At 36.4% G+C, this 26,762-nt stretch overlaps 1 protein-coding gene across 14 annotated transcripts in view; it reads right to left on the bottom strand.

Annotated features, from left to right (window-relative positions):
- The window catches only part of CNTN4 (contactin 4), a 936,745-nt gene that overhangs the window by 756,657 nt on the left and 153,326 nt on the right, over window positions 1–26,762 (bottom strand). For 10 of the 14 annotated variants that reach the window (XM_058288376.2, XM_058288377.2, XM_058288387.2 and 7 more), the window contains one exon: window positions 22,682–22,722. The exons of the other annotated variants lie outside the window; for them this stretch is intronic. The gene's annotated coding sequence lies outside the window, so the exon portion shown is untranslated. The remainder of the gene's footprint in view (window positions 1–22,681; window positions 22,723–26,762) is intronic. 14 annotated transcript variants of the gene reach the window in all.

Here is a 26,762-nt window from a genome sequence, read left to right as displayed (position 1 = left end):
AAAAAGTAGTACAAATGGAAGATGTTCAGCCATTCTCCAGGTACACAGTTCTGTCTGAAAATTAGGCAACTAACTCTTACATCTGAGCAATACTCTACTGAAAAGAAAGAACAATGAGGCTAGACTGTCTTACACCATTTGCTCTATTCCACAAAATTTTTGAGCTGCTTCAAACTGAATCTCCACAGCCTGGAATAGTTGGTGTTGACGTTTAAGCATCCATACCAGATGGTAAATGTAGCAAGTTGCACTAAAAAATAGTAGAAAGTTCTTAACAGGGAAGATTCTCACATCCTTCACTTGGACAGCTTTTTCAAAACCAATCACGGCACTGAATAACATATTTGAATGTGATTAAAAGGGCAAATTTTAGGTGGTATATATGTTACTAGAATAAAAATTTTTAACAAAGTCCTTGGAACTGCACAACACAAACAGTAAACCCTAAGGTAAATCATGAACAATGGTTAACAGTACAATTTTTAAACTGTGCTTTCATCTATTGTAACAAATGTTCCACACCACCGCAAGGTGTTAATAAGAGGGTGGTATATTGGAATCCTGTATTTTATGCATGATTGTTCTGTAAACCCACAACTTCTCTAATAAGAAAAAATAGCATTAAAGTCTTCCCATGTTCATAGGTCATACTAATCAGAAAACCTCCCTGTGATTAAACTTCCCATGGAGCTTGCCCAGAAGGGTAAAAAACCAATCACATAAATAATGTATATATGTGCCATGTGAATAAAATCTTACATATGAAAATCACCAGACTTGACAGTAACAGTGTGAGCAATTATGTACTCATGCCATTAAGAAAGCGCTGCCCCTTAGGATTTTTAGATTTTTAGTCTGTAAGTAGTAGACAGACCAACGTGTAAGCATTTAAACTTAATTAGAAGATTCTATGAGCTTAGTTCATCAAAACAGATTACAAACACTCTAATTCTGACTAATAACTTTAGAAGCTATTACATAGCATCAAGTGCCATAAATAAAATGTATGCAATAAACCATGTGGAAAAAATTAGGGATTTTTCTGTCTCAAAATGTGGTGTGTTCATTTATTTTGACAAGGGCAATTTCGTTTTAATTATTCATCATATGGTAGTGAGCATGCTGCAGAATATTTCATAAAGAAATGAGAACTTAAATCTGTAATGGAAAGTCCTATTAATAGGCAACATTATAATAAATATTTGCTTAGAAGAATGCAAAAGCAAAAGATTTACAGTCAGAATCCAGATGAGTGAGTTTTAACAAGCCATTTGGGTGGGTGGCCAAATTTTGTCTCTAATGGCCTGTGCACTGTTTTCTCTTCTGCCTTCTTGCTACATCTGCCCCAGAGAATTTTCTTTGCTCTTAAAGCACATCCTAACAATACCTTGAATTTGAAGATTATTTTAAAATTGACCAAATAATTTCACATTCATTCCCTTAATTTAATACAAAGGTTCAACCAGGGGCTATTTTGCTTCCCCTGAAAGGCAAAAAGAAAAAATTGGCAATGTCTGTAGATATTCTTGATTGTCATACTAGGTAGGTGCTGGTGAGAAGCCAGGGATGCTGCCAAACCTACATTTTGCAGGACAGCCTCCTACGACAAATAACTGCCAGGCCCAAAAGGTCGGTATTGCTGAGACTGAGACATCCTGATTTAAACCTATAACTGCATTATGTGCTAGAAAGAAAAAGAACTATCCCCACTTTTGGACAAGAAACTGAGGCCCATATGGTCTCTAAAAGTAATATGAGACATTATAACTAGAGCCAACCCTCTCTGTTTCAGTATATATTTTATAAAACAATACAAAATTCGAATGACGTATAGATACTAGGGATTCAGTGATCAAAACCACAAAGCTTGAAAATATGTACTAATAGAGTAAAATTCCCCAAACAATAGACAAACACAAAACAAAGAAGGCTGGCAAGAAGGGAACCATCTGTATGTGGAAGGAAAAAAAAAGATACCAAGATCTGAAATCCAGCTCTGTCATTTACCCACCAGTTACAGCCTTTTGGTCAGGGCACTCAACATTTTCCACTCCAAGACTAGTTTTCTGAACTTGTAATAGGGGAACAACTAGATAAGAGCTCATATGAGGGAAGCAGACTTGGCCCAATGGATAGGGCATCCGCCTACCACATGGGAGGTCTGCAGTTCAAACCCCATTGAAGCTTGACCCATTTGGAGCTGGCCCATGTGCAGTGCTGATGCGTGCAAGATGGGCCCTGCCACACAGGGGTGTCCCCCATGTAGGGGAGCCCCACGCGCAAGGAGTGTGCCCTGTAAGGAGAGCTGCCCAGCATGAAAGAAAGTGCAGCCTGCCCAAGAATGGTACTGCACACACAGAGAGCTGACACAAGATGATCCAACAACAAAAAAAAGAAACAGATTCCTGGTGCCACTGGTAAGGATAGAAACGGTCACAGAAGAACACGCAGTGAATGGACACAGAGAGCAGACAACCGGGAGGATGGGGGGACGGGGAGAGAAATAAGTTAAAAAAATAAATATTAAAAAAAAAGAGTTCATATGAAAAGCTCCTTATAAAACAGAAGGCATTTTAGAAAGGTTGTACATTCTTATTAACATTCTATAAAAAAGAATTCTCCCTCCCATTTATTATAAAGTTAGCAGGCTCCTGATTTGTGTATGCAAGCCAACAAAACAAAAAAGCAGTCATTTCCAAAAGCAAATGTATGGCCAGATCTCATAAAGGTGGAGGGTAGGAAGTAGAAATACAGAATTATGGTTGAAATTGGGAGTTCTGAAGTCAAAACGCCTCACATTTAGAGGAACTAAATAATCAGCTTACTTGAAAATGTAATGCGAGTAAATTATTTAATTTATCTAACCAGCCTTTCCTTATTTGAATAATAGAAACTGTGCCTCCCAAGGTTGTAAGGACTAACTGAAACAATAAATGAAAAAGAACAATGTCAGAATATGCAATAAACACGAGCTGTGGTATTAATGATGACCATCACTTGTTATATACATGCACACACACCACTATTGGATATACTGCTTATGGCATGCCCTACATGCCTGAAAGGTGGTAGAGGAGATGGACAAAGTCTCTTGCCCTCATGAAGCTCACAGTTTAATGGGGGTAAATGAGCACATAAAGGTACAAATACTATAAATAACCAAAAATATCAATAAATATATAAAAAGATCAGAAACACAGGCTAAGAGATAAAATGTCAGTTCAAATTATCTGCGAGGCAAAAGATTAAATTCCAGAAATTATTTGAGAAATAGGTTACAGGAATGGAATTACTGAAAATAAGAACTGTGATCCAGGAAGTTTAAAGGTAATTATAGGACGGATGGTAGGTTCACAAACATGAGCAAATAAAGTGCATCTAGCAGAAGCAAATGATTGAAAGGGAAGAAAAACATTTTCCAAACAATTGTTTGTCAAATGATAATTCAACTTGAATATTTCATCCAATGATTATCTAGGCCTACTTCCTATTTACTTATTAGGAAGTAGCACTGTAAAAACTATTGATACAGCAAAAAATAAGAAATTCTTTGGTAATAATCAAAGAAAATTCTTAAATCAGAATATCAGAAAATTACAAGGCATATATCAACTATGCAGAAATAAATGGAAACATATTTAATTAATAAAAAAAATCCTGGCACAATGTGATCACACTGATTCTATTAAAGAGGAGATAAGTAGAAGGAGGTTATATTCTATTTCAAATAAATAACTTAATAAAAATTTGTGAACAAAGTTATTTAGAAGTGAATTTATTGAAGACTAGAAAAAAGAAATCCTAGATTTATAGTAAAAGGCAAGTGATGGAAAAAATTTTTTTTTGTTTTTCTTTGTATTGTTTAGTAAAACATTATGCTATTGCTTTTTGATTTCTGGTCCTAGCTTTCATAAATACCATAACACTAACGTCTATCAAAATATTTTTAAGAGGAAATAAGGCTACTGTTATCTGAAATAAAGTTATCACTCATCCTACTGGACAGAAAAATATGGCAGCAGATCAAAGTAGTTTAAATACTTATAAAAGTATTGAAAATGGACAAAGTTCTTTAATATGGTTACCCAGCACATGTAGAATGGAGAAGTCACAATTATCTGATAACTATGATCAACATCGATTTTTTAAAAAAGACAAACTAGTACTTGTAAAATCCAGGAATGCTACTTGGATTCTAAATTATTTGTAGTGACCATCCAAATTGCTCAACACAAACATGCAACTACTAACTATGAACTTTTTTGTTTATATTTTCAAACACTGTCTGCTATTCTGTCGTGAATAATCTCTACAAGGCAGAAAACAAATAAAAAATACAACTTTAAACTGGAATAAGAGGTTAAAGCCTAAATATGAAGACAAAACACCTGGCAAGCAAAGAAGTAATAAATAAACTGGATCAAAAATGAATATATCAGTTAGACAAATCATTTAAATGGGAAAGCATCTTTCTTTTTTAAAAATATTTATGTATCATGGCATCACTTCAATAAAACTACAACTTTATTATATTAATGTAATCCATGGTGTATTATATACAAAAATATGGAACCTGGTACATAATATACTGGGAATTAAGAAAAATTAGTAGTGCTAACACAAATATTTAAAAATAGGGGAATTTTTTTTTGTCAACATGTCATCCTTAGACAAGAAACAATATAAAATTTTATAAATAGGACTGACTTACATAATAATTCATTTCCTTGCAAATCAAGAATTCCCAAAGACAGAAATGGCAATGACCCAGTAATATGGAAGGAAGAGCAACATTCCTTCTTTTTATGTTGCCCCTCAATTACTTGATTTTCCAAGGACTTATTTCCCAAGGGGCTGTTAGCAATAAGCTCCGAGAGCCATAATTCCAAACTCTGATCTCTATACATGAGTGAGGGACCTCAGAACCAAAATGAGAACACAAAACAAAAAAAATATTCTAGAAAAACGTTTTCTTTCATTTATTTGGTGCCCCTTAACTTTGTTGTTATTGGTAACAAATACTTTTGAAAGGTATTCCCAATGGACTTTGTTAGCATGCTATATAAATATTTAATATCATAGGTGGCCCCACTCTCCAAATGTTAACTGATGTTATTACTATTTGCTAGTGGAATGGCCCAGGTGTACCAGGAAATTAACAACAAAGCTCTTAAAGGCAGAAAATGCATTTTAAGAACTCATCAAATGAGCATTACAAGCAGAATGTCTTTTCTTCTGACCTAAAATTTGCAGAGGCCTTTACTAATTATTCTTTAAAAATTATCTCTTCCTTTCTTCCTTCATTAACTAGAACAGAGCTATTTAGTGAAAAGTTTCATTCTAAGTTACTAGGCAGTTTATTATCCTTGAATATGAGGTATTGGATTTCCATGACCACTGTCTTCATGTATTTCCAATCTAGTTTGTTTCAAATATGGGAAATGCAGTCTCAAAACAAATGGACATAGAGCTAATGTAACATATAAATTCCTTCAAAAGCTAGCGTTCCAAAATAAATAATTTAGTTACCTTTATTTTCAGCTATTATCCCATCACCTTGAATTATACAGCTCTAAACCATATTGACCTCAAAAACATAGTAATAATAACAAAAATAATTAACTATAAGTAATAATAACAGCTCTATGTCATAAGCAGCATTCTGAGATGGCCCCCAAAATTCCTGACCCCAGGTAAACCCATCCTTTATAATGCACACCCCTTAACTAAGGGGAGGGACTGTAAAAATGATGAAATTCACTCCAGTGATTACTTTATGTTATCTGGCAAAGATGACTGAATTAACATGCCTCATTGAATGCCTTTGAGTTAATCAAAAGAGAGGTATCCTGAGGGATACTGACATAATCAGGTAAATTCCCAAAAGGGACTGGATACTGTTCCTGAAGAGAGAGATTCCAAGTGGAAGAGATTCCCCTGTGGACTTTGAAGAAGTAAAGTGAGATATAGAAAGGGGTCTATGAAGGGGAACACAATGCAAATGCCTGAACAAAGGTCTCTCAGCTTTATCTGGGAATGTTTTATTTTATCTCATTTTTCAAAGGTCACCTTGTTGTATATAAAATTCTTGGTTGCCAATTATTTTCTTTCAATACTTTGAATATTTTATCACAATGCTTTCTTGTTGCCATGGTTTCTGATGAGAGATTAGGACTTAATCAGATTGGGTCTCCCTTGTACATAATAAGTTCCTTTTCTTTTGCAACTTTGAGAACTCTCCACTTATCCTTGGCATTCAATAGTTTGACTACTATTGGTGTGGTTCCCTTTGAGACTACCTTGTTTGGGATTCATTTGGTTTCTTGAATGTATAGATTTGTGTCTTTTTCTATGTTTGGGAATTTTTCTGCAACCATTTCTTTGGATAGTCTTTCTGCCCTTTTCTCTCTTTCTTCTCCTTCTTCAACTTCCATAATGCCTGTGTTTGTATGCTTGATGGAGGCCAACAGGTCTCTTAGGCTCTGTTGATTTTTTTTTCTTTTAATTTTTTTTTTCTTTCTTTTCCTCAGCCTTAATCATTTTGATTGCCTTGTTTTTGGGTCCCTTGATTCTTTCTTTTGCCAGCTTCCAACTGCTGTTGAAACCCTCTAGGTAATTTTTCATTTCCATTATTTTGGTCTTTCTATTTGGTCCATTTGAGTTTCCTTGGCTGGTCAAGCAAATACCAATGCCATGAGTTCATTTAAACAAAGGAAATTTATTTGCTCCTGGTTTGGAGGCTAGGATAGAAGTCCAAATCAAGGTATCACTAAGGCTCATCTTTCTCCCTGAAGACTGTGGCATTCTAGGGTTGGCTGCTGGTGATCTTTTGTCCTTAGCTTATCATACGGCAAGGCAAATGGTGGTGTGTGGTTCCTAGCCTCTTCAGATTCTATTGATTTCAGCTTCTGGCTGCTCCCTCTATGGTTTCTTTCTGTGTGTCTGAATTGCACTCCCCTTATAAAGGATTCCAGTAATAGGATTAAGACCCATCCTGATTGAGGTTGACCATACCTTAACTAAAATTGCCTCATCAAAAGGTCCTACTTAAAATAGTTTCATAGCACAGGAATTGATTAAGTTTAAAAACATGTTTTTCTTGAGTACTGTCTTACTATTCCAAAGGTTGCCAAGAAAAGTAGCAGAAATGGCTTGGCTTTTATAATGAGAAATTTATTAAGGGAAAAACTTACAGTTCAGAGGCCAGGAAATGTCCAAGTCAAGGCATCATCAGGGATCTTGCTCACCAAAGGTCAGTTGCTAGCAGATTCTGGAATCCTGCCATGTGGTGAGGCAAGATGGTAGGCCTGCCAGTCTCTCTACTTTTTCCTCAAGCTCAACTGTGGGAGATCAGACCTCTCTTCCGGGGTCTTGTCTCCTTGAGCTTCTCAGGGCTTCTCTGTCTTTCTGCAGCTGTTGGCAAACCAGGAGTCCTCTCTCTCATGGTAAGGTAAAGATGACAGTGACTCCCTTTCCTCTGTGTCTCTTTCTCTGTGTGTTCTTGGTTTATAAAATACCCAGCAAGAGAGCAGAGACCCAAACTGGGTCACGTCTGCCTCAGTGACATAATCCAATCAACAGCCCTAAAGCAACTAATCAAGTGATCTAATGAAAGATTCCTTAACTGAATTTAATGCAATACAAGGTCCCACACCCAAAGGAAAGGATTAATTCAAGAACATAATCTTTTTCTGGGATTCACAAAATCAAACTGTAATAGGTCCATACAGCTCCAAATCACCACAGTTTCTTTTTAATTCTCTCTTTATTGAGATTCTCATATCTTTCATTGATCATTTTCCCATTATCTTTTATTTCTTTCTACATATTTTCCTTTATGTCTTTAAACATATTAGAAATCTTTTTTTTTTTCTCTTCTTTATCTGGTACATCCAAAGTCTGGTCTTCAGTGTTATTTTATGATTTTTTATCTTTGCCCTTTGGCTGGGCCATAATTTCCTTTTATTTTTTTTGCCTTGTAATGTTTTGTTTCCCAATGTACATTCTGATTTTTTTTTTTAACATGTTAACTCTGGGATTTATTCCCAGAGTTGTCTGTTCTTTAAGTTTATGTTCAGCTATTGATATGATAAAGATTTCCTGAGGACCAGGAGCTAACAAAAACAAACCACCTATCAGAAAACACCTATCGCACTCTGCAATTGGATCTCCACTGGATAGTGCTCTTCTTCAGAGGTTAGCCCTCTTATCAAGGAGGTCAGGGAAGTGGACTTGGCCCAGTGGTTAGGATGTCCATCTACTACATGGGAGGTCCGCGGTTCAAACCCCAGGCCTCCTTGACCCGTGTGCATCTGGCCTATGCGCAGTGCTGATACGCGCAAGGAGTGCCGTGCCACACAGGGGTGTCCCCCACGTAGGGGAGCCCCACACACAAGGAGTGCGCCCTGTAAGGAGAGCCGCCCAGCATGAAAGAAAGTGCAGCCTGCCCAAGAATGGCATTGCATACACAGAGAGCTGACACAAGATGACGCAACAAAAAAAGAAACACAGATTCCCATTCTGCTGACAACAACAGAAGCAGACAAAGAACAACACGCAGTGAATAGACACAGAGAGCAGACAACTGGGGCAGGTGGAAAGGGGAGAGAAATAAATAAATCTTAAAAAAAAAAAAAAAAGGAGGTCGGTCTATGGCAAAAGTCTGACATCCTCTCAGTCTTTTCTGAATCTGTGCATTACGCTGTGCTTGTGTTCCTCGCCTTATGAACGAGTCTGTTTCATTGAATTCCCCCTTTACTCACTAGGAAATTGATTTATCCATGAAGGAGAATCCCCACCCCCTGGCTGCTATATTTTAAGTCGTAAAGAAGGTAATCCTTCATACTTTCATTTAATTAGCTGACCAAAATCTGCTTCTTCCTGCAGGGCAATTTCTAGGAGGGTAAACCAGAGACAAGTGTCCTAGTTCAGGGTTTCAGGCTGACACTGTGAAGACTGGCATTGACATGCAGGCACTCCTGTATTCACATAGGGATACTATGCTCCTTCCAAAACAGGGACAGAGACCTACAAGGAAAGTACAGACCAGCGCCATGCCATACCAGGAATGGGATGATGAGAGGGGCCTGCTAAGGTACCATGGACTTCTACCATCTTTAAAACAGTATTTTTTTAATTTGGCACTCACCCAGGTAATGAAACCCTTTAACTGTTCTCCAGAGTTCTGAAGAAGATGGCTCTTCCCATTCTTGGTCTAGTTGTTCAAAGATTCCTTTGAGAAGAGCACACTGGAGTGTCTTATGTCACCACCTTGTTTTGACTAGAAATTCCTATTATAAATTCACTGTTGACTACTGAATATTTTCTAAAACTTTGCCAGGCATTGTGGTAAGACTTTTATATTTTTATATTTAATATTCAGAATAACTTCACAAGGTAAATACTATCATTAGCCCAATGTTATAGATGCAGCACAAGGTGTTTATAAGGTTAAGTGACTTGCTTAAGATGTCATAGCTAATATGGATGATGGCTGAAATTTTTATCAGATGTTTGTAAACTATAGAGCATTTTACATTAAAATACTCTACCTTGCTCTTCCTGGAAAGAAATGTTCTTGGTCTGCATTCTGGTGAGTATGGACTCATTGTACATAGGATCTCTTCTAAATATTGCTGTAGTTAAGGTGGCCCAAGTTAATCACATTGTACTTTAATGCAAATTACAGGAGTTCTTTATAAGCAGAGTGAAAAACAAGCAGAGAGAGAAGCCATGGAGAACAGCCAGAAACTGGAAGTCAACAGAATTCAGAAGACAAAGGAGAAGATACCACCATGTGGGCTGCTTTGTGATGGAAAAGCCAAGGAACTCCAAGGTTGCTGGACAGCAAGAAAAAGAAAAAGAAAAAGGAATAAAGTCTTGCAACCCCTGAAACAGTCAACAAATTCCTGTTGTTAAGCTAAACCATTATATAGTATTTGTTTTAGCATTAAGAAACTAAAACAATTTTTGGTACCAGAAAGGGAGGTGCTGCTTTTACAGATATCTAAAATATGGAAATGGGTCTGGAATTGGATAATGGGTAGAGGCTAGAACAATTGTAAGGTATGTCTTAGGAAAACCCTAGATTGCTTTGAAGAGAGTTTTGGCAGAAATATGGATGTTAAAGGTATTTCTGTTGAGGCCTTAAAAGGAAAGATAAATGTGTTTCTGGAAATTGGAAGAATGGCAATCCCTGTTAAAAAAAAGTAGCAGAGGGTAGCAGATGTGGCTCATCCCTTTGGAAGCCCACCCATCACAGGGGAGGTCCCAGGGTTTGGGTCCTGGTGCCTCTTAAAAGAAGACAAGCATACACTGTCTCCCTTCACAATGAGCTGAGATGCTGCCTCCCCTTGCAATAAGCTTAGACACTGCATCCTGCCACAAAGAGTTAGACTCCGCCCCTGCCAGAGGAAGCAGATGCCATAAGCCAGCAGATGCCACAGCCTGCAGGGAGCAGATGTGGCTCAGGCTGTTGGGCACTCACTTCTCACGTGCAACATTCCAGGTTCAGTTCCCGGTGCCTCCTGGAGAAGGCAAGCACACAGTGAGCAAACACATGAGAAAATCATCTGGGGAAGTGGGGAATAAATAAAGAAAAACAAAGTGAATAAAATAAATCTTTTAAAAAAAGTTAGCAGAGACTTTGGAAAATTGAGTTCTGAAGCTGGATTGAAACTGGAACTTGTAAACAATGAACTTGGCTATCTAGCTTAGGAGATTTTGAAGCTGGGGTGAAAGATACAGCGTGGTTTTTCCTTGCAGTAAAATGTGAGAGGAAAGGAACAAGCTGAGAACTCAACTCTTAGCACAAAGAAACCAGAAATTGATTGGAAAATTCTGAGCCTATCCTGAGATTACAGCCAGAAACAACTCTATCAAGGATCCCCCTGAACTTCTAGGAAGAAAGTCCTCAGAGAACAGGAATCCCTGTGAGGGGTTAAATGAACATCGATTGAGTTAGACACCTCAGAGGAAGTCAGGATTGGAAATGCAGTTATCCAGAAAGGATCTGCGTAAATTTCTTTTGTCTGATGGTTGGGACCCACTTGAAATGCAAACAAAGATGATAAGATTTTGTAAAATTAGTATGAGCAGAATGACTGCGAGTTTGAACTGAAAAGAACAGAGAAGGGACAAATTGAAGGAAGAATAACTTTAAGGGCAGAACCTTTAACTTTAACTTTTAACTTTAAGGGCGGAAGTAAAGGTAGGGCCAAGAGAATGGGCCTCCCCACGTGAGTGGAAAGGGCAGTCTGCCCCTGCACATGGAGGGGGCAGGCGTGCACTCAGTTATTCCAGAAGAGTGCCAGCATCCCAATGCCCAGAGATGTTGGGACCTGTGTCCTGGTGTTAGTGGAGAGCTGGTAACATCCCAATTCTAGAGAGGGTGGGTCTTTACCCCAGTGTTTACGGAGAGCATGGCCACTGAGCAAGCACTTGGAAGAGGTGGGGCTGCCACTACATCAGGCCCAGACATAAAAACATCCATCTGTGGATGACTCTCGGACCTTGAACTCTAAAAGAAATTGCCTTGCTGGGTTTTGGAATTGTTAGGACATATAACCCCTGTTTACCTTCCAATTTCTCCCTCTTGGAATGGGAATGCTTTTCTTATACCTGTCCCTCTACTGTATACTGGGAGCACACACATTGTTTTCTAGGTTTCCCAGCATCTCAGACAGGAATTTTGCCCCAGGTGGAATACGTGTGTAACTGATTTTGATGAGACTTTGTACTTGGCCTTATTACTGAAATGATGTAAGGCTTTTGGGGATGTTGTAATAGAGTGAGTGTATTTTGCACGTGGGAAGAACATGCCTTTGGGGGTCCACAGGGCAAACTGTTGGGAACTGAAATGTGTACCCCAGTTTGGAAATGTTCTTGGTCTTACTCCACATTCTAGGGTGTGAAGCCATTGCAAGTAAGAACTCTTTAAGAGGTTCTCTTAGTTAATATATGTTCCCACTGAATCAGGTTGGACTTTAATTTGGATTACTAGTGTTCTTTAAAAGCAGAATTAAAGTTAGACAGGAAAAGAAGCTACCTGGAGCAAGCAGAAGCTGGAAGTCAAAAGAATTTGGAAGAGAAAGGGGAAGATGTCACCATGTGAACTGCCATGTGACAGAAAAGCGAAGGAACCCCACGATTGCCAGCTAGAAAGAATATACTGACCCCAAAAAGAAATAAGCCTTGTAGCCTCTGAAACCATGAGCCAAACAAGTCCTGTTGTTAAGCAAAGGCATTATATGGACTTTGCTTTAGCAGCTAGGAAACCAAAACACTATTATTCAGAAATTCAGAGTTCTAGTCCCGTTTTGCTAATACCTAGCTGTGTCACTTAAGGGAAAACACTGAATCTCCCTCTTTATCCCTAATCTATAAATTGAAATGTAGTTCATCCTCTAAAGTTCTTCCAAATCAAAGATTCTCTCATGAAATGAAACTGTAACATATTTAATCGACCACATGGAAATGAATATTATTTTAAATGGAAAGTGAAATTACAAGGGCTAGCTATAATGTAACTTATTTTGTCAAGTGAGCCAACTTCTCTCTATGAGCTCCAAATCCCATGCTGAAAATCAACAATATTTTGGGTCAATGCATAAAACACTGAAAAGGTATTAGGAGATATTTAGAGCAAGCTTATTTTAAAATCAACCCATTGCTTTAAATCCATTTCTGGCATATATCCCAGCTAAAATAGGAATTGAAAATTATTCAAAATCCCTCTGTAGAGATCATGAGAAGAATAAAATACCTGAATGTGGGGCAGTAAAAGAAGAGATTATGATGCAGGTGATCCATCAGAATGCTCCTGGGTTCTTCTAGAGAAAATATCTACGAAGTAACATGGAAATACAACTGGATAGTAAAACCACAGTTTGGAAGTAATACAACCCTTTCTCCTCTAGTACTTTCAGGGTCTGAAATTTCTGCGAGGCTGGTTTCTTTCTAGCTTATGGGATCACATCTGCATATTTTCTTTAGACCACCCCCTTTTCCTTCCATTCAACTATTTACCCAGCCTATTCTGTTTCAACTTCTCTTCTCATTTCATGCTTCTTATAATCCTTAATAACTGAGTGAAAACTGACCCTATGATCTTGAGGCTTTTGCCCAATCTGTACCTGTTATACAGCTAAAAATAAATGAGTCTCTCTTTTTCACCTATCAATCTGCTCTCCTTCATAAGTACTAACTTACGTGGAAAAACCTTTAGTCAAAGCATAACATGTGACTGGTGTATCTTCTGATTTCAGAGGCCTCAACATGATCTTAATCTCTGACTGCAGTGGACTCAAAATGGGCAGTGCCCTTTGGATGTGATACCACATGCTTGCTTCTAGGGATTTGACTTTTCATTTTTCATAGCTCTCCTTTTCTTTACTCAAAAAACAGTGACAGCAGCTACCTATATCTTCGTTATTTAAGGCTCTATATCTATTTTCATTTTTTTAAGGTTGTTTATCTCATTCAGTAGACGACTCTCCTTTCAGCAGCTAAAACATTCAGCGTCCATTAGGAAACACCCTATGCATTTAAAGAGGCCAAGGGAATAATTTCAGTGTTTATATCTTAGCTCTTTCTGTTCATAAGTCAATTCTTCCATTACAACAAATCCTCTTCCTAGAAAATTCAGCAGGGTTTCACCACACCAAACCATCAGAAATATACTATAATATGCTATTTTCTGTTGTCAGGAGAATAAAAGTTTGTTCTGCCACTTTAATAGGCTTTCCCTTTACAAACCCACCAAGTGGCTATTTTCAGTGTTAACCTAAGAAAGTGCTCAAGCTTATCATCCAAACTTCCAGATATGATGAATGGCTGAGAAAAAACATATCTGTTAAGGAAGCAGGCCATATAAACTTGTAGAGCTTTGATTGATCATGTTTATACAATGGATACAAATGTGACTGCCCTTTAAAAAATATTTGGAGGTTTATGTTTTCTTTTCTTTTCCTTTCCAAATATGGCTTCTTTCAGACCAGAGTCTGCTCATGTTTACACTTATAGATTAGTGACTACCAATGATTTCGTACAAAGTGATTCCTTTCTTCTAGAATGTGATGAGGTGAGAAAATGGCCCACCTAAGAGTAAGCCCTCATTATTCCACTTCCTTTTCAGGATTGTGGGTTTGTCTATATTATTAGTATATATACAAACAAAAGCACGATGGGAAAATACACAGAAAATCCTGACTAAACTAATTGTTTTGTTTCTTGAGCACATTAATACTCTTTTATAAACAGAGATTCATTCTTTTAGCTAATCATTTAACAAATATTAACTGAGTATTATGGGCTAGAAATATTTATAGGTGCTCTGTTTACAGCACTGAACAAAATATTCTCTCTTCTCATGTAGCTAACATCCTGGTGTGTATGGACAATAAGTCAATATATAAATATATAACGTGAGGTAGTGATAAGTGTTAATGTAGAAATGAGAAAGAGTGATATTAGAGAGAATAATTAAAGAAGGACTCTGTGAGGGGACAGGTAAGCACCGATCCAAAGCAGTAACGTTACAGGCCATGCAAATATCTGGGGTGAAAGCTGTCTAAGTAAATAGAATAAGTGCATGAGCCCTGAGGCACTTATAGAGAAATGTAAATATTAATGTGTGTGAATGTATTTTAAACTTTAGTAAGTCACAGTTATCATTATATCTAAATACTACCCTTTCTGTCACAGACATGTGTTGCCATGTGTTTCACTAAATAATGCTATCCCTCAAGTAATAAGTGTAGACCAAATTATAATCAAATTTACTGCTATTTCAATTTTAGTGTCATTTTACCACAGAGGAAACAGTCCTTCACAATTTCCTTTTTAATCAAAAAAGATACCTAATATGACAAAAAATTTCTAAGTCCAGACTACTACCTCAGTCCAAGAAGAAAACCAGCAATTTCTGCTGCAAAAAATGAGTTCAAAACTATCATCATCTATCATCATCATCATCATCAATCATAAGAGGCAGTGGTTTTGGCAGCATTCTTTTAAGTCCATATTTAACTAGATGACAGTTTAACCTTCTTAGGGAAGCAGAGTAATCTCTTCTTATAACACCACCTAAGTAAAGCAAAATAGATTTGCTCTAATGTAGATATTGGCTTTCCTCTGATTTTCTAAATATGCAATGGCATTTGATGATTTAATAGGTACTTGGATTTTTCTTTTCAACATTCAACATTCTATTAGGACTGGTGAAAACTTCATAACTCAATGATTATTGCAGACCCTACCTCAGCATTGACTTATCAGCAGAACTGACTGTGGATAGCCAGGTAGAAAGGCATCCATGCAAATCTATCTTCCAAAGAAATGAGACACTAATCTAAATATAAACTAGAGAACAATGTAAATGTCCCTGCATTTGGTAGACACATCCTTGCCCAGTTTTGCCTGTACTTGACCTCATCCACACACTGGTCATATCCATGCCAGGATTTTTCATATCTCCATGTTTACTCATCTCCATATTACTCAGGCTGCACGACCATCACTACCATCTCTGTAGGTCCACATCTCAATAAGGCTTCATTTAAAAATTCAAGGCCAATCCCTTCCATTAAGCTTTTCCTGGATCCTCCAGAAATAATTGCCCCCTCCTCTGAATTTCCCCACTGAACTTCATCTGTAACTTTTTTTTACAAACTCATCTTTTAATTCTACCACATATTAGATCCCTTTGTTTGTATTCATCATCCCCTTTCTCTTGTTGATGTAAAAACTCTTTGTCAGAAATTATTATAAGTAGTTCATCATTTTATTTTTTAAAATAGTCTTTACATATTGCACAGGTTCAGAGATATTTGTTGAATTAACAAATACTACCTCTACTAATTACGTCATACTTTCAAACCAATATCCTCAGTTAAAGATATGCCTTCTACTACTCCCAGCACAGCAAAGGGCCAGAATCAAAATAACTTTCTTTGGAATACACCTAAAGTCAATGTCAAACACAACAGTTTTATTATTAAAAGGAAATTTTAAAAAACAGAATGGCCAAACTATCTCCCATTAAAAGTTTCCTTCTAGGGCAAGGAGTATTAAAGATCCTTTCATTGTTATCCTACAACTGCTAGCAACTGCCTTGTGACAATTTTTTTAAACAATAAAATGATTCTATAATAGTGGGTACTTTATTATATCTCAACCACAGAACATCAAAAATTCAGGGGAGGGGAGAGAGTTGCAGGATGGGAATGTCTGAGGTAAGTAGGGAGTATGAGTTGAATTATAAGATAAAGTGACACAAAATAGACCAACGCTGTTAAACAAATTCCTAACAGAAAGGATGAGGTCAATAATTCTGTACGTGCTGAGGAAAACAATTGGGACCATTGGCATTCAGAAATATTAACATCCAGAAAGATTTTCATCTAAAAGAATGTGACGGTGCAAGAGTGTGAGAGTGTGAGAACACACATGAGCATAAACACATGGGTCAATTTCCCTGCCTGGTGCTTATGAGGTTGAAGGAGAGGGGTGGGAAGTAAAGGATAATTCTCAAAAAAGCATCTCTATTTTCTGCTAGGATACAGGAATTGATTCATACAGAAATATGGAAATTTCAGCATAGTCAGACAGTTAATGATTAATGATAGGCTACCTAGTTACAGGTAGCTAAAAGATACATTTTTCATGACATACACTAATGAGACTCAATTAATTAAATGAAATATTAGGTTGAATCTAAATTTTTTCACCACACAGTCATTTCTCTAAAGAGAATAATATGTGCAACAATTTTTATTTTTAAATTAAAATCATAAGAGTTTTAAAACTTGTACATGGTACATTCATTTCTAATACTGAACATGAATAATTTTCTTTTACCTATTTCAAAGTCTATCATTCCAAAGAAAAGTTAAAAGAGTATCAATGCAATAATGAGTTATTTGGAAATTAATGATAGCAGGCAGAATCACCTTCAGAGTCAATGTACAAACTGTCATTGTCTCTCTTTTCAAATATAAGAACCGTCACCTGGTAACCTATGCGTTGTCATATTCTCAACCTGACTTATTATTAATTTTCTTTTTTTGTATTGCCAGGACATATTCCTCAGTGCTGGGCACAATATAGCTGCTCAGAAAGTGTTTGTCAAACAGGTGAATACTTCATCAATGTGTCCATCTGCCCAAGGTCAGTTTCTGAAAATAGCAGCAAACTTTATTTTGTGGTATGATGAAATTAGGGATTCTCACAGCCTCAGTTTCCTCTCTAACAAACTGTTGTGAGTTTATCATCTGTTAGGCCATCATTTTTCAAAGTACATCCCATGGAATACTGGTGATGAAAGGGGTGGGTGGGAGTGGGTTCTATTATGAAAATTTTGGAACACTGCTATTTGAAACAGCAATAGATTTTCAACTGCAGAACATCTTATGGGATTTAATATGCAAATATATATTGTGTATATTATGGAAGATGGTCAAAAAATTAGTGTTTCTAAAGTTATTTGACTTCAGAATGCTTTTTCATTAAAGTATTGCAGTAAATTGGCTAAAACTTTCAATACTTTGAACATTAAATATAATGAATTCCTCAAGTGTATTGTATTATAGGTTGGAGAAGCACGTATTTTCATTTATTAGTTCAACAACTATTTTCATAGAACTGTTACAGCATTTTGAAGTTCAGTGCACAAACCCTTGATCAACCTCTATACAACTGTCACGGTTTGGCAAACTTTCCCTATCCCTTCTCTATGTTTTTTTTTTTCCCCTGAAGTGTCCTAATTTGTTTAGCTTTTCCTTTTATTTAATCCCTTCATTCTCTTGATGACTTTAAGTTTCTTTCTCTAAACTAGAAATATACTTCATGATATAAGCACAAATCAAAATATTCTTTTCACTCTAGAAAAGTAATGAGCGAAATAAAGTTTAAGATAGTTTAATTAATACATCTAGAATATAATTATTTGAATATAGAATCAGTATAAAGTATTAATGATTTCATATTTTCTGTACTTAGTCTTCGAAATCCATATGCATTTTACACTTAGCATATCTTGTTTGGGACACACATTTCAATATTCAACAGTCATTTGTGGTTCATGTTTCAGGTTCTTTTTCAATTTTGGGGGCTAAGAAACGCACATGTAAAGAATCAGCAAGCGTTTCTACTTGCATTCCAGGAGGACTAGTAATGGTGTCATCCACAGGACAAAAGGTGATGTTTACCCAGTCTGAGTGCTCGTCTGCAGATTCAGTCCTGACTCTCAAGGTCTGTGGTCACCAAATTTGGAAAGACTTGAGAAGTCACATTCTGTCAAGGCAGTACTCTTGCTTGTATCTTGAAATCCCCTTTGCTTTGGTACTGAGCTGTGTAAGTCAGATTCACTTTGGGAAAAGCAGGCGACTCGCACTGTAGAATGTTCTTGAAATTAACTGAATTCATCCTGACATTTGCAGGAGGCGGCACCATTCTTAAGGCTGATCTTAAAGAATGCTAGTTTATAACAATAACCTTGGCCAAATTTGAGTATTCTATATATCCCGTTTCACCCATTTTATGACATATGTGTGTCCACACATACATACATATGAAACTACAGTGGCCATTACTGTTGGCATTGCTACTGTAGTTATCAATATTAATATTGAATAGACATTAAGGAAAAAAAACAATAATGGTCAAAGAAAATGCCTATGGTCTTGTAATTTCTATCAAAGATTTCTTCCTGATCCTTGATAAAAAAAAAAAAAAATGTACCCATTTAATTCTTTTTTTTTTAAGATTTATTTTTTATTTATTTCTCTCCCCTTCCTTCCCCAACCCCCGTTGTCTGCTCTCTGTGTCCATTTGCTGCGTGTTCTTCTTTGTCCGCTTCTGTTGTCAGTGGCACGGGAATCCGTGTTTCTTTTTGTTGTGTCATCTTGTGTGTCAGCTCTCCGTGTGTGCAGCGCCATTCCTGGGCAGGCTGCACTTTCTTTCGCACTCTGCAGCTCTCCTTACGGGGCGTGCTCCTTGCGCGTGGGGCTCCCCTATGTGGGGACACCCCTATGTGGCATGGCACTCCTTGCATGCATCAGCACTGTGCGTGGGCCAACTCCACATGGGTCAAGGAGGTCTGGGGTTTGAACTGCAGACCTCCCATGTGATAGACAGACACCCACCCACTGGGCCAAGCCCACTTCCCATGTTTTCTAGAAATAAGATATATTTTTCAAGGTCTCTCATCTAATACATAAAGCCATACATGCAAATGGTGACATTTTTTAAACTGTATTTCTCAATATTTAGGAACTGTGTTTATAGTTTAATAAATGATGGTGTGAGATGATTTTTCCAATGGGGCAGGAAATAAGAGGACAGATGAGATCCTTTAAAAAGGAAGAGGTGGAAATAATCGGCTGACCCAATCCAAATGCAGTGCTGGGGAAAAATCAAGCCAACAAGGCTACTATCTTGTCTGGTACACAGTTTCAGTTTTGGAAAAAAGTTCAACTGAACAAGGCTGGAGAGCTTAGAAAAACACGATTTGTGCCGAAGCAGGGAACACAGGGAGGAGACGTCTCCACCTGGGAGGGACACAGGAACAAGTCTGTTCCAGGACGGCACACATTGGACAAGCTGCAGTGGAAGGAAGAATTGATGGCAGTGGCCCTGCACAGAGAGCTCTGCTCTAGGACATCTAGGATGGCCTGTGGAAGAGGCAGGAGCTAAGCTAGACCTTGAAAGAGAGGTCGAATTTGACAGGTAAGGAATGGAAGAGTGGGGTGTCCCTGACAGAAGAAAGTAAATGAAAAAAAGAGAGGTAGGATCAAATACTGGATGGAGTAGCAAGTAATAATATGATGCAGGAGTAAAAAGAACATGAGATGAGACAATGGCTTGAAAAACTGAGAAAACAACCATGGGAACATTCTTGATGTCAGCATTATATCTTTTTATCCAGTGCCTGTCATACTAACCAATTAAAACGAAAGCAATGAAAATGGAATTCATTTACTGGAATAATTATGGTATTTACAGCTTCTCTAATTAGTATTATACTGGCCTCTGAAAACAACTACACCTAGGTATTCTGTTTATACATTCAGATAATTTCAATAAGTAACATATGAAGAATATCTATTATTTTAATTGTTTATTTTAAAATATTTCCCTTAAAATTTATTTATACTGATTTGCATTCTTTTGAAGGGAAATAACACATTTACATATTGCCTTTGTCAAGGCCATGTTGCACACCACCCTTTGCCATAAAAAAGATATCTTTACTAATGGCATATAATCAAGATGCTCTTCATTAGTCATTAAAATCTACAGCAAATATTCAAAAGCTATGCAGCAATTGCAAAGAAAACAATGAAATTGATTTCAAACTGTATTGCCTATGATTTGTCTCATAAAACATGGAAAACACATTCCCTGTAAAAGAAATAAAATATGCAAAGAACATTTTATTCCCATTTGATTTACAAACGTATAAAATACAGTTTTTAATATATGGCAGTTGAAATGACAACTTCGTTTTTAAAATGAAGTTAGTGTCTTAATAAGCTGTTCTGTTGTCATTACCATACAACTATATTTTCACAAGTATCTTAAACCATATAAAATTATAATATTTGATAATTTTTTACCTACAAAAATGATGAGTTTACCGGTTCTTCAAAATCATAATGTATTAAAATTATAGAATCATAGAACCTCAGAGCAAAAATGTTACACAAGATCTAGTGGATTCTTTGGCTTGATTCATAAAAATACCCTTTAGTCTGAAGCAGTGGTCATTTGATAACCTGCTTTTGGGATCTTTAGAATAAGGAGATTCAATAATACCTGTATTGGAAACAATAAATGCATTCAATGCAAAATAAACTTAAATATATCTTTCCATTTAGTCATTCATTTAAGATAAAATGTTTAAAAGTTAAAGGAAATAAGAAAGAAATACCTATCTCAAAAGGATATCTAAACCCACAATATGAAAGAACACTGAAAATAATTTAGAGTTTTTTAAACTACCAGATTAAATTCCATCAGGACTTACTATTTAGACTAAAAATATAATGAATTTATTCTTCTAATTTCAGACAAAGGGAAACTAAAATTAACATTCCTAGATAACACTAATCTACACAGCTTAGAAGAATCAAGCGGATTATTCCAATTGAGAAAAGGAAACCACTAAGAAAATAGATATTTTAATGCACCTCAGTCTGCAACCTATACAGGAAGAGAAATCAGATAAAAAATAACCTTGAGCTAAAGGGCTATGAGGGATTCTTTCAAAGTGGATGATTTTCAAAATGAGTCAGGTTAGAGCCTATCCCATAGTGCAAATGAGTACAGAGAAGAAGCCTGTCTTTCTGTATCCCCCAAACTCATCAGGAAAAATGGAAAATTTCTGAATAGACAATCGATTGTTCCCTTCTAATGCCTGATCCCAATAAGTGAATTTACCTTTCTCCTTTGTTCACTGTAACTTCTCAATTAAATAGCAGTTTTACCAATATAAAATTAATAACCTTTAAACTCTAGATTTTTAAAATATGAAATGAAAGTATTTTAGGGACAATAGGGTCCAGACCACTAATTACACCAATTAGGAAACTGAGCCTTAAAAAAAATGAATTGCCCAAGAGCCCATAGCTAGCGAGAGACGAGGTAAGATCAGTCCCAAGAGACTGGGCTCTAGAACCCGGGCCCAGCTATCTACACCACAGGCCACCATCCCCCTAGTCTAATCTGGTCATTTCTGCTGTGAGATTGAGTGGTATGTGTGTCTGTGCATGTGGCAGGGTATAGCTTAGACAGGCATTCGTATACTTAGGGCTCAATTTTATACTGATTAATTAATCACTCTTAAATGGTCAGTAATCCTCTTTAAGTCTAAGGATCTTCCCCTTAAATTAAACTCTGTAATACCACAGGATTATCTGCAATTGGGTAACCAAAAGCAAATCGCATTATTATAACAGAATCATCAAAGTATAAATTGCTAAAACAAACAAACATAATTTTCCAGTATGTGATATTGTGTCTATGATATACACCAAGCCAAAAGGACAGAAGGAGTATAGACAGAGAACTTTGTACAAAATAGAAAGGTATTAGGTTGAATAATCAAAAAGGTGACCACTGAGAATTTTTCTGTTAAAGACAGAGCCAACTGTTTTGCTAATTATGACTACATATAAAATAAATTTTACAAGGGTAAATGAGGTTCCAAAATGCTTAAGCTGGCAATATTAGAATTTAACATAGCAAAAGTATAAATTTGATAACATTATCAAATATTTACAGTCAAATAGATAGGTAAGGGAAAAATTCACATGTGATGCATACTATATTTATCAATTCAAAATAAATTTAAGCAAATCAGCTAACTTTCCTATTATGAAAAATCTATAAACTAAAAATATATCATAAAATGATTTAAAAATACTTTATTTACAAATGAATTTTGTGGACAACACATTACATTCAGTATCACCTATCTAACATTTTAAGATATCTAATATAATATCCATTTCTATTGTTATAGGTATATATTATCTGTATAAGATATGGCTAAATATTAATTCTGTAAGTCATAAGGAAAAATCACATTTATTGAGTCAAAACTATTGTAAAAATTCCTAAAAGATATATATTATATTTTGATGTATGATATTTTTACTTATTTAGATAAAATAATACATACCCCAAAATATGATTTTCTTCTCAAGTTCAATCGCAAATCACCTACAAATAAAGAAAGGAGCTCTTTTAGAATAAACCAAAAAACCTAGATATATTTTTTTCTTTGAAATAGTTATATTCCAATGGTATCATTGGTTTATAAAAAACAATTACTGGGTGGCGGGCTTGGCCCAGTGGTTAGGGCGTCCGTCTACCACATGGGAGGTCCGCGGTTCAAACCCCAGGCCTCCTTGACCTGTGTGCAGCTGGCCCATGCGCAGTGCTGATGCGCGCAAGGAGTGCCCAGCCACGCAGGAGTGTCCCCCGTGTAGGGGAGCCCCATGCTCAAGGAGTGTGCCCCGCAAGGAGAGCCACCCAGCACGAAAGAAAGTGCAGCCTGCCCAGGAATGGTGCTGCACACACGGAGAGCTGACGCAGCAAGATGACGCAACAACAACAAAAAAAGAAACACAGATTACCATGCCGCTGACAACAACAGAAGCGGACAAAAATAACAACACGCAGCAAATGGACACAGAGAACAGACAACCGGGGTGGGAGGGGGGAGGAAGGGGAGAGAAATAAATAAATAAATAAATCTTTAAAAAAAAGAATATGCATATTTAAAAAAAAAGATTATCATTTCCCCAGAGTCTCAATGACAAGTCATGTTAAAAGAAAGAGAGAAAAAAAGAAGCCTTTCCCAAATATAAAAAAATTAAGGGTTTAAACTTCCTATGAAAGTCAAAACTGTCTTGTATGAAATTAAGGGATAAGTTTCATAAGATTATAAAAAGCAATAATTAATATTCACTCCTTATAAATGACATGAAAACAACTCCCTTATCATTTTATTGAATCACTGCCAAATTTTTAGAGTAGAAAAAAAATACATCTTAAATATTTCAGTTTCTAAAAACTTAAAATCTAACGTTTAGAAGGGTTGGATAAGATAAATTAGCAACAATTACAAAGATTTTAAATTGCATTAGGTAGGTCCAAGATATTCAAATCTCAGCATTTTCTTACTCTCAAAATTTTACACTCACCTTCCTCTATTAAAACTCAAAGTAATAATGATGATAAAGTACTTTGGACTTAAAGAACCCATATATTTACATTTCTGTGACTCCCATGTTTTTTTTCATACTCTATTTTCTGAGCTCCGTACTTTTATTGGCTACCTGACATCTCTATTTGGATATTTTAAATGCATCTCAATCTCAGCATGTCTGAACAAACATAATTTCCTATGCTAATACCACCCCTCCTTAAATGGCCCAGTTCCAGCCTTGGCCAGGAATATCACTGCTACAATTCATCCAATTGCACAAGCTAGAAAGACAGGAGTCTCACACACCTTCCACACTCACCTCCCTCATTCAACTTTTATAGCCAAACCCGCACTAAGTCTGGAAAATTTTACTGCATCCACCCCTGCCCATTTCCACTACCACAACCTGCCCCCCCCAACCTACCATCATCTCTGACCTGAAGTAATATAGAGAGTTTGATTACTTCATTCACTCCTGAGCCCATCTAGACTTTCACAAAAAGTAATTTTTATGATCAGCCCTCCACTCATACTCTTCAGAACCCTTCAATTTCTCCCATTTGTCAAAAGAAAAAGACTAAAATCTTTTAATTGGACCACAAATCCCTCCATTGTCTAGACTTTGCCAAACATTCCCACCATCTTATCTTTCACCATCCTCCACCAAAGCTCTCTGAACTCCAGCCAAATGGAAGTATTTCATTTCTTGACATTTGCCATGCACCTTCCTATTTCTAAGCTTCTGTACATACAGATGCAAGGCATTTTATATCCTGCCATAGCCTACTGAATGGCCTGGGAGAGAGTGTACACTACAATGTAACCTATAATACATGCTGTGTAGCAATGCTCCAAAATGTATTCACCAATTGCAATAAATACACCACACTAATGAAAGAAGTTGTTAATGTGGGAAAAGTGGGGGGTGTGGGAAGTGGGGCATATGGGAATCCCCTATATTTTTTTTTAATGTAATACTTTGTGTGATCTATGTATCTTTTAAAAATAAATAAGTATATTTAAACAACAACAACAAAAAATATGTCTTCTGACACCCTCTCTCTCTAAACTCATGTCCACCAATTCTCTTTGTGGATTTCCCTTAAATTGCTCTTTCTAAGAGAAGTCTTTCGTGATGCCCCTGAGAATGTCAGGTTCTCTTACTACAACACGCTCTTATAGGACAGCATCTCCTCCTTTCTCACAGCATTTATCGCAGATTGTAATTACACCTGTGTAATTATCGATTTAGGACTGTAACCCTCACCTCACTCTAAATTAACTGAGGGTAGAATCTGTGTGCCTAGCATAGAGCCTGACATCCAATAAATATTAATAAGTCAATAAAAATAAATGCATGTACGAATACAACAGATTAGGGCATGTCTTTTCTTTAACATTCTATTTATACTAAAGCATGTCTCATGTTGTGTTACTGAGGAAAATACTTACCATTATTCCTGAGCCCCAAAACAAAAAGCATGGGGTTCAATAATGACCCTTATAAAATGCTAATTGCTTTTTGCCGACTAAAAAAATGTAAAACTATTCCCTACATGTAGTTCAGTGAATAGAACATAATTAAGTGTTGGATTAATATTTACTGGGAAAAGGCAGTTATATTTTATAGGGCTCTTCAGCTTAAAGTATACTTCCAGATCCAAGAACCCATTTGGACATTAAGTCAAACATGTACACCTTCAGGTATCACTTCCAGCTCACAGACAAGGTAGGAAGATAAGAGAGGTTCAGTGCTTAGCCTGTGGTTGCACTACATTAATAAATGAAACAGAACCCCCTTTTCCAACTCCTGTGTATTTCCTGCTAAACTATAGTGCTTTGACCATGATCCAGATGATGTAAACCTGACAACTGCTCCCTAGCACAATGCAGTGTTCACTAAAAACCAGAGTGTTGAGTCAATATGCGTAAAAGTAAGTAAATAAATTAGCCCAAGAATATGCCCAACACTAGAAGCTTCTGTGACTTCTAAGTCATCAAAAATTAAAATCTGAGATCATTTTATTGAGATTTTGTCCTCTGGAAGGCATAGTAATGATTAATCAAAAAATATTATGTGTTTATCACATAGGATAGTAAAGATCATCTTACTGACAAGTTAGACTTTATGCATTTTCCCTCATGGGGAAATATTATTTCAAGAAGATAGACGGTTCAAAAACTTACAAAAACAATGATAGCAATAAACAAAAAGGGAAAGAAAAATAAAGCCATGAGTTGGTTTTAATTCCTTCAAAATTTTGAACAATTTTCTTTAAAATTGTTACTACAGCATGTTGAAAAATAGGCTAAGCTATCCCATTCTAAGGTAGATATGTGGGTTTTGTGTTTGTGACTGTATCTAAGTTCTGTAGTAATAAACTGCCTAATCTATAGTTTTCAGCTTTTCCTGGTGTGTATAGTCCTTTACATATGGAAAAATGAACAAGTTGATTACATAGCATCATTAAATCTCAAGTTGTTCAAAATAAGCATTCATTTAGAACTCTATTTGAGAGATGAGTAGAAGAGAAAAAATTCCTGTATGTTTCTGAAATTTATAGACTCATGCGTGTTCTTTGCTGTTTTGTTCTTTTGTTGTCTGAGTGGGTTCTCAAAGAGGCAGGTATTAGCAATACCACAGAGGGGACCAGCTGAGTGAGAACTCAGTTTTTCCTAAATAAATAAATAAAGTTTTTTTCCCTCCCAAACAAAAATAAATGTAGGGCAATATTCTTCAAAGAAATGAATAGATTTTGCTATAGATTCAAGCAACAAGAAAGACAAATATATTGGTCTCCATTTATAAACTTGAATCTTTTGTGAATGAGGTAACACTAAAAATGCAATGACATCCTTCCTGGCAGACATATGGGTGCTATTGGCTAAGCAGAGAAAAAGAGAAGAGATAAACAGATTGGAGCAATATGCTCAGTGATAAAATGTTCACATTTCTTTTGTAGTAACTGATGAAGAATAAAATTAATGTCTTTATGACAAAGGCAATCAACAATGCATCAGCCTTACACTAAAGAAAATAATTTCATTT

Source organism: Dasypus novemcinctus, chromosome 26, assembly GCF_030445035.2.
Source record: "Dasypus novemcinctus isolate mDasNov1 chromosome 26, mDasNov1.1.hap2, whole genome shotgun sequence".
NCBI lineage: Eukaryota > Metazoa > Chordata > Mammalia > Cingulata > Dasypodidae > Dasypus > Dasypus novemcinctus.
This window is presented reverse-complemented; position numbering and strand designations above follow the sequence as displayed.